The sequence below is a fragment of the Poromitra crassiceps genome, assembly GCF_964638095.1.
Source record: "Poromitra crassiceps genome assembly, chromosome: 3".
In the NCBI taxonomy this organism is placed as follows: domain Eukaryota; kingdom Metazoa; phylum Chordata; class Actinopteri; order Beryciformes; family Melamphaidae; genus Poromitra; species Poromitra crassiceps.
This window is the reverse complement of record NC_139625.1, coordinates 91032674-91045135: the sequence shown is the minus strand read 5'-3', so window position 1 is coordinate 91045135 and position 12462 is coordinate 91032674. Positions and strand designations below refer to the sequence as shown.

Genomic DNA, 12462 nt, shown 5'->3' with positions numbered 1-12462 from the left:
AGACCATCATCATCATCATCATATCAAATTGAGTGGGCTCTGTCTTTCTGTCTGTCTGCGATTTTGGTCCCACATTGTGAGATTTGTGATGATTTTGGTCAGTATTGATGTCACTGATGATGTCACAATGTCTATGACATCAGTGATGTCACTCGAGCACTCGATGTCATCAGTGATGTTCACTCGAGCAATTGGGATGTCACAGTGTCTATGACATCATCAGTCAATCTGCGGACTCTACTCTTCTCTCACTACTGACACGGACATCATCAGCGATGGTCACTCGAGCATTTGTAATGTCATCAGTGAGTGATGTCATCAGTGATGCCAAGTTGAGCAAATGTGCGCTGCGCATGCCAATAGAGCAGGCGAGGCCACCCAGCAGCCGAGCTCGGGCGAGGCCACGCAGCGGCCGTGCTGCGTGTGCGAGCTGCCGTGCGGACGGGCCTATGAATCGAGCGCACGACGTAGCGAGCGAGACTTCTAGTAATACAAATAGTCAAACATTTACAGTATACAATGTCTGAAGGAGAAGAAGGGGGATGGGGGGGTTATCTCCTCTGACGCCTCAAGTTGTGTATTTCTTCCATAGTATAGTTAGTAGCCACAAGCACTCTACCCAAGATTGGAATGTTGAGACGTTGGGCGTTATCGTCGCAAAAGCGGTAATTTAGCGTTTGCGCTCATTTAACTCTGCGCGCAATGCAAATTGGGGGCGTGCACAAGCGCATTTGTATTCTCCCTGCCGCGCTATTACCTCTATGCCTATTATAATTGTATTGGACATGCATGGGGTAGGCTGCCACATGCCAAACCAGGCGTTTCCGGGCACTTTTGCAGGCAAAATCACTCAACCAGAAGTGAAGTTGTAAAAAAGTGTTGCTCAATTGCTTGTGGTTTCCCCACCACACACGGAAGAACAGCCAAAAACAATGAATGACAGCATTTTCGTGTGAGACGTGAGTAGGGGTGTCACGATATTTCGTTGCACGATATATCGCGATATCGAAAGTCACGATATGCGTATCGTCAGAAAAAAATGATATCGTAAAAAAATAAAAAAAATAATTGCTCCTGAATAATAATAGAACAAATTTAGCAGAATCAACACGCATGAGTGAGGGGGTAGACTACTACTGGCATGGCAAAACAGCTCAAGGGGTACATAAGATTACATAAGTTTAGGGACCATTGAGCATGAGTTATTTAAGAAATAGATTGTATACTTTATTTTTCTTTCACCATGCAACAAACATTTAGTTTGTGACAGTGTGACACATTCTATTGCAAGAGAAGCATTATCTTCCATGTTGTTTTCTATTATAATAACAATTTCCAAAAACAGCATTTGTTTTTGGAACTATTTTTCCAGTATTTTCCCAGGGCTCCCTTGAAAAGAGGTTTCGATTTCAACGGGACTCACATGGTTAAATAAATGATAAATAAATACATTTTTTTTTTTTACTTTTGTTAAAAAAAATATTGTTAAAATATCGTATCGTTATCGTGAACCCAATATCGTGTATCGTATCGTATCATGAAATTAGTGTATCGTGACACCCCTAGTGAGGAGTGATGACTGACAACTAGTTTGCAGGAGGAATGACAACGTTTTCGTGTGTGGACTGAAGGCGTTTCAGAGCACACGCCAAGCAGTGTACTGTGATGTACAAGAGCTGACAACGCTTAGTCTGAGGAATGATAGCCAATACTCTGAGGTAGGAGGACGCCCTAAAATGGTTGCCATATAGGACATCAAATTCTGCTGCTAAAATTGGGTATTAGCAGATAATTCAATGAGGCGATCTCTCTGTTTAGATTTCGGGCAGAGGGGCAGATCCATTGGGGTCCTTTAAGCCGCGTGCGATTGGTTGAGGCATTAAATACTACGATTTTTCTGATTGGTACATCAACTACAGCTATCCCGCGATTTGCCTGACTTGATTTAAAATATACATTTATGAAAATATACGTTAAAACCAGAGCTGCCAACAAACAGTTTTAGACTTCATAGAATTATTTGGCATCATACATAAAATATTGTCAACTTTCGATGAGGCTCAATCAACAACACGAAAAATGTCTTGGCCCACCGTCTATGAGATGAAAGCTCTCTTTCCGTCAGTCCAGTCTGTCTGCCTTTGTCATTTATATTCCCTGTTCACTGCACACACACACGCACACGCACACACACACACACACACACACACACACACACACACACACACACACACACAGGCCATTAGGGTGGGCAGCACTCTAGTGGTGCCTTCTACCTCAGTGCACTAGTTGATTGTGCAGCACTCTGGAGTTAAGAAGACATTATTAGACACACATTTCTCTTGCCACAACCACTCGTCTGCTTTTCTCTGTCTTTGCCGCCTCTTCTGACGACTCCTCTCGTCTCTCCGTCTGTTCTCGTCTCATCTCTGTTCCTCTCTTCTCCGCTCTCCTGTGCACCGCCAATTTTCAAGTCCTACCTCCAACAATTACCATGCATTCCATTAGTGATAGTGCAATCACATGCGCACACAACATGCGGAGTGCTTTTAAGAGCGATGTCTTTTTCACATGCAGGAATATTTATCTTTTAATGAATGTTTATCTTGTAAACATTAAAAACAACGTAATTAGTCAAAAATAGAAGCAGCCGATGGTTTGGCAAATTGTCTAGAAAAGGTCATTGTGAGTCAAGTGAATTAGGTTTTAGTTTGTATAGACCAAACCACAATGTTTCAGTACAATATCTTAGAACACTCCTACATGCAATTTAATGGTGTGGAGCAAACAGGGGCCAGGAACAAATGACATCAAGAGAAAATGGTTCAGTCTGAAATCCATGTTTGATGCTTTCATATCTCATTAATAACACTTTCACTAACGTTAGTTTGGAAACATAATTGACCTGTTGGGCCCATAGGCTGTGTAAAGACATGGACGGAGTGCATGCAAACATGGTTCTGTTTTAAACTGGAACATTTGAACATGGGGGTGAATGTCCGGCCTTCACTGTTGGTTGAATTTGTCAAAGACACTAGGCTGCATAAAATAAGCACAGCAGAAACGTCAGCTAGGTCGGACCACCGTGTTTAACTACGGTATATATCTCGAAACAGCGCTACAGCTACGGCTGTAAATGGCAACAGAAATAAACAATAAACCATTTTGCAGATATGGCAGCAATTCAAATCAGTTGCCAGTTGTCTGTCTGGAAGTGACTCTTGTTGTTAGTGCGACGTCACGGTGATTTGCTCTATAAGAAGGTAATTTGGATATTGAATAGAAACAGCTGAATTATTGTGTATGAAATAGATCAATGTGGGGATATCAGCCCCTAAATCAAAAGAACGTGCAGACTAAGAGTGCTCCAGTCTTCTTACTTTGGGTACATGCCCAGGTCAAACCTTTTTCTATATATGTTCCTCACTGTTGAGCACCAGGACTCCTCTTCTGTTCCAAGCTTGGCTGATGCACGCTGGGTGTCTCTTTGGACTTGCAATGTGGGGATATATATCTTTCCTGTTGCTATCCACTGTATAGAATCTAATTAAGATCCACTGTATAGAATCTAATTAAGATCCACTGTATAGAATCTAATTAAGATCCACTGTATAGAATCTAATTAAGATCCACTGTATAGAATCGAATTAAGATCCACTGTATAGAATCTAATTAAGATCCACTGTATATAATCTAATTAAGATCCACTGTATAGGATCTAATTAAGATCCACTGTATAGGATCTAATTAAGATCCACTGTATAGGATCTAATTAAGATCCACTGTATAGAATCTCATTAAGATCCACTGTATAGAATCTCATTAAGTTCAGACAACTTTATTGATCCCTGTGGGTAAATGAGGCTGTTGCAGCCCCCAAAGTAATAGGATGTAGTTGTTATATAGAAGAAATAAAACTACAATAAACATAATACTAAACAAACAACAATAAACATACAGTATATATAAACATAAGCAACACTAAACATACAGTATATATATATAAACATAAACAACAATAAATATACAGTATATATAAATATAAACAACAATAAACATACAGTATATATAAACATAAACAACAATAAACATAATACAGCATGACCAACCAGCGGGTGATGTCATCCCAAGATGGCCGCACTGTGAATAAGGTCCATTAGTCTGTCAGTTGTAGTAGTACTGTAGTAGTAGGAGAAGAAAGCGTAGTAGTAGAAACATAAATAGAGTGCATTAGAGCAGAGATGGGGACTTGGGACTTGGACTTGAGTCGCACACAGAGTGACTTGAGACTTGACTTGAGACTCGTCCTCAAAGACTTGAGACTTGACTTGGACTTCAGGTTTGAGACTTGTGAACAATCTTTTTTTTATTGTTTTTGGTGCATTAACATGAAGGAAATGTCTACTAATGTCATCTAATCAATGCTGATACTGTCTTCTAATAGATAAAGGAGAGAGGATAATACAGTACATGCTTTGAATTCCTTCGTGTTCTAAGCAGACCAGATGGCATCCAGCAGATGATAGAACACTCATCCGTAAGAGACTTGAGACTTGACTTGAAGTTTCCCCTCAAAGACTTGAGACTTGACTTGGACTTGCAAAAGATGACTTGTGAGCATCTCTGCATTATAGGGAAGAAATAGTCAAATATGGTCAGTAAGCTTAGCTAACTATGTGGGAATTCCATCATGACCTCTGAAATCAATGAATGCCCTCTCAGTGCAATGGGCTTAATTAGCCTTTGGCATATATTACAAAGAAGAAGAAAAAAACTGATTATGAAATCAAATATTATCTGCACTTACTATGATCAGTCTGATGTTTGTGAAAAGGGCATATTGCTCGGGGTACAGTTGAGATTCCAGACAAATGGTGCGAACTGAAAACAGCAGCGGTCAAGAATAACACGATAATTGTAGATTATACAGTCGATTATGTGATTATTGTGTCCTCTTCCTCATCCCCCTCTGTCTATGTCCTCATGCTGTACACCAACTCCACTTACCCCAGCCCAGTTCCCCCAACACCATGCCACCCTCGTACCCAGCCCAGTTCCCCCAACACCATGCCACCCTCCTACCCAGCCCAGTTCCCCCAACACCATGCCACCCTCCCCCCCAGCCCAGTTCCCCCAACACCATGCCACCCTCCCCCCCAGCCCAGTTCCCCCAACACCATGCCACCCTCCCCCCCAGCCCAGTTCCTCCAACACCATGCCACCCTCCCCCCCAGCCCAGTTCCCCCAACACCATGCCACCCTCCCCCCCAGCCCAGTTCCCCCAACACCATGCCACCCTCCCCCCCAGCCCAGTTCCCCCAACACCATGCCACCCTCCCCCCCAGCCCAGTTCCCCCAACACCATGCCACCCTCCTACCCAGCCCAGTTCCCCCAACACCATGCCACCCTCCCCCCCAGCCCAGTTCCTCCAACACCATGCCACCCTCCCCCCCAGCCCAGTTCCCCCAACACCATGCCACCCTCCCCCCCAGCCCAGTTCCCCCAACACCATGCCACCCTCCTACCCAGCCCAGTTCCTCCAACACCATGCCACCCTCCCACCCAGCCCAGTTCCCCCAACACCATGCCACCCTCCCCCCCAGCCCAGTTCCCCCAACACCATGCCACCCTCCTACCCAGCCCAGTTCCTCCAACACCATGCCACCCTCCCCCCCAGCCCAGTTCCCCCAACACCATGCCACCCTCCTACCCAGCCCAGTTCCTCCAACACCATGCCACCCTCCTACCCAGCCCAGTTCCTCCAACACCATGCCACCCTCCCCCCCAGCCCAGTTCCCCCAACACCATGCCACCCTCCCAGCCGCATTCTCTCTGCCTTTTGTACGGCCCATTATCGCACCACTTGCTATACAATATGTCCTTATTGCAGCTTTCACATGCAAATAGGAGCTGTCACCTTCTTTGTGGCTGCTGACAGCTGGAAGGCGGCTAACCAGCCTGCTAATTATTATTCCCCAAGCAGGACCTAGCAGAGTACTTCACTGCACCCAACCCCTGTTATTTGGCCTGGGGGAGGGTGTGTGTGTGTGTGTGTGTGTGTGTGTGTGTGTGTGTGTGTGTGTGTGTGTGTGTGTGTGTGTGTGTGTGTGTGTGCGTGCGTGCGTGCGTGCGTGGGGGGGGTGTATAGTATTGTTATGTGGTGTTTTATGTCTGGTAGTTTCTGATTTGGATTTGTAAGGAATGTTACAGGGAAGGAAAGGAAGGCTTGTTGGTGAGCAAGGAAGGAAGCAACGAATGAAGGATTTGTAAGCAAGGAAAGGAACGAGCAGGGGCGTTGGAGGTGGCCAGGGGTGGTACTGCGCCCAAACCCCCGCCCCCCCTGAAATGTGATTGCCACTGTGGCTGACATGACTGTCTTTCACAGGCTGTAGCGGGCTCATTTTTAAAGCTAGAGTAAAGATACTGGCATCATATTAAACTAGAAGACCTACGGCATCCATTGCTACCAGGAAGGAAGGGTTTGTAAGGTCGCTTTCACATATAAGCTGTTTGGTCCGCTTTAACCGCGCCAGAGTTCGTTTCCTCGGATAGTGCACTTCGTTTGGGGTGGTGTGAAAGTGCAAACGAACTCTGTTGCGGAACAAACAAGCAAACTCTGGTCCACTTGAAAACGTGGTTCTCTGTTCGTTTGCAAGTGAACTCTAGCGCGGTTTGTTTGTGGTGTGAAAGCAAACCGACCCAAACACAAGAGCAAATATAGGAAAGGCAGTGCATCATGAGTAGAAGGAGGTAGAAGGAAGCAAAACAAACACTGCAGCGCGCACACGAGATCTTGGACTCAACAGCTTGCTGCCTCATCTGCTGCTCATATTGGGTGCATTCTTGTAAAATATTTATTTGATAGTAACACCAAAGTAAAACCAGAAATCCCAAGATCGCATAAAGGTTTCTCTATGGGTTGTGTTGTTCAGTCAGCCCTCAGCAGGCAAGGCAGCAGAAGGAGAGATTTCCCCTCTATATTCTGTCCAATAGACGAGTGATCGTTTCGACCACATGACATTGTTCAGAAAGTTTGGTGCACTTGGCAAATTGCTGTGCGAAAGTGAACCAGACCAAATGAAAAATGAAACAATGTTGCAACTTCACCAGAATCGCACCGAGTCCATCAGCTTATACATGTGAAAGTCCCAAGTAAGGTCAATAAGGGAAGAAAAGTTTGTAAGTAAAGGTGCGTTCACACCGACCTATTAAAGTTTTTCGCTGGCATCGAGTTTACATACAAAGTCAAAACGAGCGATTGAGCGTATATTCGCCCGGGAGAAAAATCTCTGAGCGACTCTGTGGCAACAAACCGCAACAGGCTGACAGCTGACATGAAGTGAAGTCTGTACTACTGGTATAGAGCTCGCGTTAGGAGCACGCTGATAGGCTTAGCTTGTAAACAACTACGGTGGCTCGTAGTGGACAAACATCATGACATTGCGTAATTCTTGTGCCTGTTGACGAGCGACTTAAACACAGCGACAGAGCGATTCCAAAGGGTTGAATCGAGCGACAGAGAGAAAAATAAATATCTCGGTGTGAACACAGCTTAAGCAAGGAAGGGTGAAAAGAACAGGCCATTCTCACAAGAAAAACAACAAATTGGTCGATTGTCAAGGCAGTTTAAACGACCAATGTTAACAAATGCGACTTCTTGTAGTCATGTGAGTAAGTGCATACATACAGTTCGTACGGCACCCAAACCATAACCCTAACCTTAACCACGTTTTTTTAGTTGCCTAAACATAACAGAAGTTGTTTTAGTTGCCTAAACTTACGTTGAAACAGAACCAACGTGGCGTATCACAGTGTTTAGCTGATATATTTGGGAGTCATTGGAAATGGATTCTATCGTTTCGGTATGGGGACGTGTTGGAAAGGAAGGAAGGAATGAAGAGTTTGCATGGAAGGAAACATCCAAATGTGTCACAAGAAAGCTCAGCAGGCCAATGTATAACAATAAAGAAAAAAGGAGCTTCTTGGCTTCTTGTAGCAAGGTTTCTTTTTTCCAATATTTTATTTTCCATTTTTATAGAACAATAACAATACACAAACAAGACAAACAAACAGGCTCAGACACAGGAAAGAAAAGAACAAAAAAACACATCATCGATGTTCAACATAGTGCTACCAGGTGCTTGTGTTTGTAATACATATTGTGCATGAGGTCCCACACAAGGGGTCCATGAGAAACCAGATGGGCGAGCCTCAGACACTATATATATTTTTTTTTAAGTTTATATATTTTTTTCAACTTTTTTAAACCAAACATGAACAAGACAAACAAATCGGCTCAGACACAAAAAAGAAGAAAGAAAAAATACATAATATTGTCGACATTCAGTATTACGTCACGCTACCACCAGTCACATAAGGTGCTTATAGGTTTGTAGAAGATATTATGCCCGGGATCCCATGCAAGGGGTCCATGAGAAACCAGCCAGGCGACTCACCCGTCGCCCCCAACTTCAGCGAGATAGGCCAGAAACGGCTCCCAAATAACTGAAAACTTCCCAAGTGAGTTGGTCCTCAGGAACCTAAGTCTCTCCATCCGTATAACAGAGGTCATATCCGTCAGCCACAGTTTAAAAGAGGGTGTGGAGGGGGACTTCCATTCCTTCAGGATTAGTTTCTTGGCAACAGTTGTCCCCTGTGTCAGAGACTGTTGCACAGCTGTAGGGAAGTTCAGAGAGGACTCCGAGCAGCCGAAGATGGTGAGTTCTGCCTCCGGCTGAAGGGTTATTTTGTAGGCTTTTTTTGTAGTACCAGTCAAATATTTGGGCCCAGAATCCCGTTAGTGAAGGGCAGAACCAAAAGGCATGAGATAGTGTTCCCTCCGACACTTGACACCTTTCACACAGTGGTGAGATAGTAGGGAAGATCTTGTGTAATTTCTGCTTGGAGTAGTGGAGATGGTGAGGGACTTTAAATTGGATCAGCTGGTGTCTGCTATTAACTGAGCAGAGTTGCACCACCGACAAACTCCTTTCCTATATAATGTCAGATCATTCAGTACCAAGTTCCTCCTGCCACACTTCTCTAATCCTCTCAGTAGAGGCCATGGTGCAGTTGTCAAACTGACACACAAATCTAGAGATGAGGTGCTTGGAGTGAGGAGGGCTCAGCAAAACATAGAAAAAACACATGTTCACTTGGGAGCGCTTCAAAGGTATGAATCTTGGATCGAACATAATTTCTGATTTGCAGGAATCTGAGCCAGTCCGTGCCGGGCAACTCAAACTTCCTTTTCAGTAGATCAAAGGATGCAAAATGACCATCTATGTATAGGTCTTTGATGGAAGCCAGACCCTTCTCACTCTAGGCAGGGTAGTTTCTATCTGACCATGGAGCCAAAAAAGAGTGATTGGAACAGATTGGAGTGTGGACGGAAACATCTGGTAGACTCAAAGCTTTCCTAACTTGCTTTAGAATTCTGACGGAGTTTCTCACAACAAAACCAGAATCCTGAAAATACTGAAAAACCTGGCCTCTCTAGCTTAGAAAATAAGATGTAATCCATGAACCATTTTAGATTTAAAGCATACTATGAAGCTTTTGCAAAAAATAAAATAAAAAATAAAATATTTTCCTGAAAACTTTTCGCGGACCCCCTGGCAAAGTGCCACGGACCCCCATTTGAGAACCACTGAGCTAGAGCATACACATGAAAAAACAGCCTCTCTCTCACTAAACAAAGCTGGACTTAAATCCCCTAACAGTTACTGTTGCTTTCAGCTGTGCTCAATCACAAATAGGCTGGTGTCATTTCTTTATTTTGGTCTCAAATTCACAGGTAGCACTGAAAAGCCTAAATAGCACTAAAAAGTCATAAAATTGGCTTTGTGAAACCGGATTCCTGATAATCTAAGAATATATTATTGCTAAATAGGATTTTGTCCAGAATCCTACATGTATGACTATCTGTATGTAGGTAGATGTCTAACAGTAAAACTATGATCAAAACTGAAATCTGCACTGTAGCCAGGTGCTCGAGGAAGAATAAATCTGACACGTCCAGCTGCACATACGGCTATTTCAGCTAAAATCAGGATGTACATTTTGAAGGCAACTTGGCATCTCAGGGCTTGTGGAGACTTGGATCACGCCAGGTGAGCAGGAAGCTATCCCTTTGGAATAATCTGCCCCTGTCAGTGGTCAAAACATGCTCGTTTTTGCAGTAGGGGCACGTGGGGGGGAAATGGCTGCCAACTGAAGCGATCTTGGTCAATACTGCATCAATTTCAAAGATTTCTATTCACATTACTTAGTTATACAGAAACAAAAATACAAAAATAGGGTCCAAGTTGAAAAATACAGAAATTCTGCTTCAACTTCTTGTAAATTAAATAACGGTGAAGTTTAACAATACATCAAAAATAGAACAGGTGTGTAATTTTTCATGTATTGTTAATCTATTAACATGGGCGAGAGTCTGTTCTGGCAGTCACTTCCTGTAAGCAGTGCAGTCACTTCCTCTCACAGCTGCTGTACATTAGGTGTACTGTAAGCTGTAAGCAGTGCAGTCTAATAGTGTCATTTAGCCCTGTTTACCTGACTTTGAAGTAGAGTAAAGGGGTCCAGATGAAGAGGCAACATCAAAGAGCACGCGTCGTCGCCATGGAGACAGACCTCGTCTCTCTGGCTCATCATTTCTGTGGTTCGTCAGTTAGGGTTGTCTTTGTTGTCATGTCCTCCTCCCAGGTGAAACTTCATCCTGTTCTTCCTCTTTTATTTATTTATTTATTCAATAACAAGAATATGACTTACAGTTGAAATGTTGACTTTAGAAACGCTCAGATTCAAACACAGCTCTCTCTCCCCAACGCCTTCCCGTTCCGCCATGCTATTTCAATAGACTATCGTTATTTACACGACCATTAGAGGTCGCTGCATTTTGCAATGTTACTACAGGTGGTGAAAGCAGCTTGTACATGTTACTACAGGTGGTGAAAGCAGCTTGTACATGTTACTACAGGTGGTGAAAGCAGCTTGTACAATGTTACTACAGGTGGTGAAAGCAGCTTGTACATGTTACTACAGGTGGTGAAAGCAGCTTGTACATGTTACTACAGGTGGTGAAAGCAGCTTGTACATGTTACTACAGGTGGTGAAAGCAGCTTGTACAATGGAGTGTTTTTTGTTGGGAGGACAGGCTCATTGGATTTGCAAGACGCTCGCACTGGCTTTTGGTCAATATTAGTTGTTTGGTGATATTGTTAGATCTGCTCGACGGTCACCGCCCAACGAAAATAATGGTGTAGCTGTTCCAATAAATCAGAGATAGCTGAATTCATAAACGTGCACCTGCGCACACACACACACACACACACACACACACACACACACACACACACACACACACACAGCCTTTCTCTTTTGCACTCTCATGCCACACACAGGAATAATTAGCATTGCCACAAGCCATAGATCTTACTTCTTACTTAGAAATACACACAGACAGACACACACACACACACACACACACATACACACACACACACACTTCCTAACAACTATTCAATGCATACTTTGGTCCTGATGGGTTTCGTAAATCCACCAATGGAAAGTTAAGCATAAATTAACCAATGAGGAGATGGGTTGTAATAAATTGAACGCTATGGAGCTACGGTGTTTGTGTGTGTGTGTGTATATATGTGTGGGCGTGCGTGTGTGTGTTGGTGTGCGTGCGTGGGTGCGTGCGTGTGTGTGTGGGCGGGCGTGCGTGGGTGTGTGTGTGTGTGTGTGTGTGTGTGTGTGTGTGTGTGGGCGTGCGTGTGTGTGTGTGTATACGTGTGGGCGTGCGTGCGTGTGTGTGTGTATACGTGTGGGTGTGCGTGCATGCGTGTGTATGTGTGTGTGTGTGTATACGTGTGGGCGTGGGTGTGCGCGCGTGCGTGTCTATGCGTGTGTGTGTATACGTGTGGGCGTGTGTGTGTGTGCGTGCGTGTGTGTGTGTGTGTGTGTGTGTATACGTGTGGGCGTGCGTGTGTGTGTATACGTGTGGGCGTGGGTGTGCGTGTGTGTGCGTGTGTGTGTGTGTCAGGGAACTGTGGTTTATGGGGAGGCAGCAGATATCATTGCTCATAGGGCTTTGTCTTTGTAGGAACTGTGCTGATGAAGCTGAGCTCCTAAAACACAAGATTACCAGTTAAGTCTTTTTTAAGTCATATTTCAGCTTCCACAAAACAGGTTTAAGGCGGCGTTCACACCCCACGCGGTTTTTTTCAGTTAGAACGCTCTCAAAATCATGTTGAGAGCGCTTCCATTGTGCACAAAACACAGCGCACGGAGCGTTTTTTTTGCGCTTCGTTTGATGTTGTTCACTGTCAACATGAAAGCCAGATTATTGCCAATTCTGGCAGCAGCAGAGGTTGAGGATCCCTCTGGGAGGAGAAAATGTAGGAGGAGTGAAAAGACGAGCAGCGCGCTTTTCCTCCAAATGTTCAACTTTTTTCATC

At 44.2% G+C, this 12462-nt stretch overlaps 1 protein-coding gene across 1 annotated transcript in view; it reads left to right on the top strand.

The window, feature by feature from the left end:
- Positions 1-12462, top strand: part of adck1 (aarF domain containing kinase 1) — a gene marked incomplete at both ends in the record, with an annotated part of 257552 nt that overhangs the window by 228418 nt on the left and 16672 nt on the right. The gene's annotated exons all lie outside the window — the stretch shown is intronic.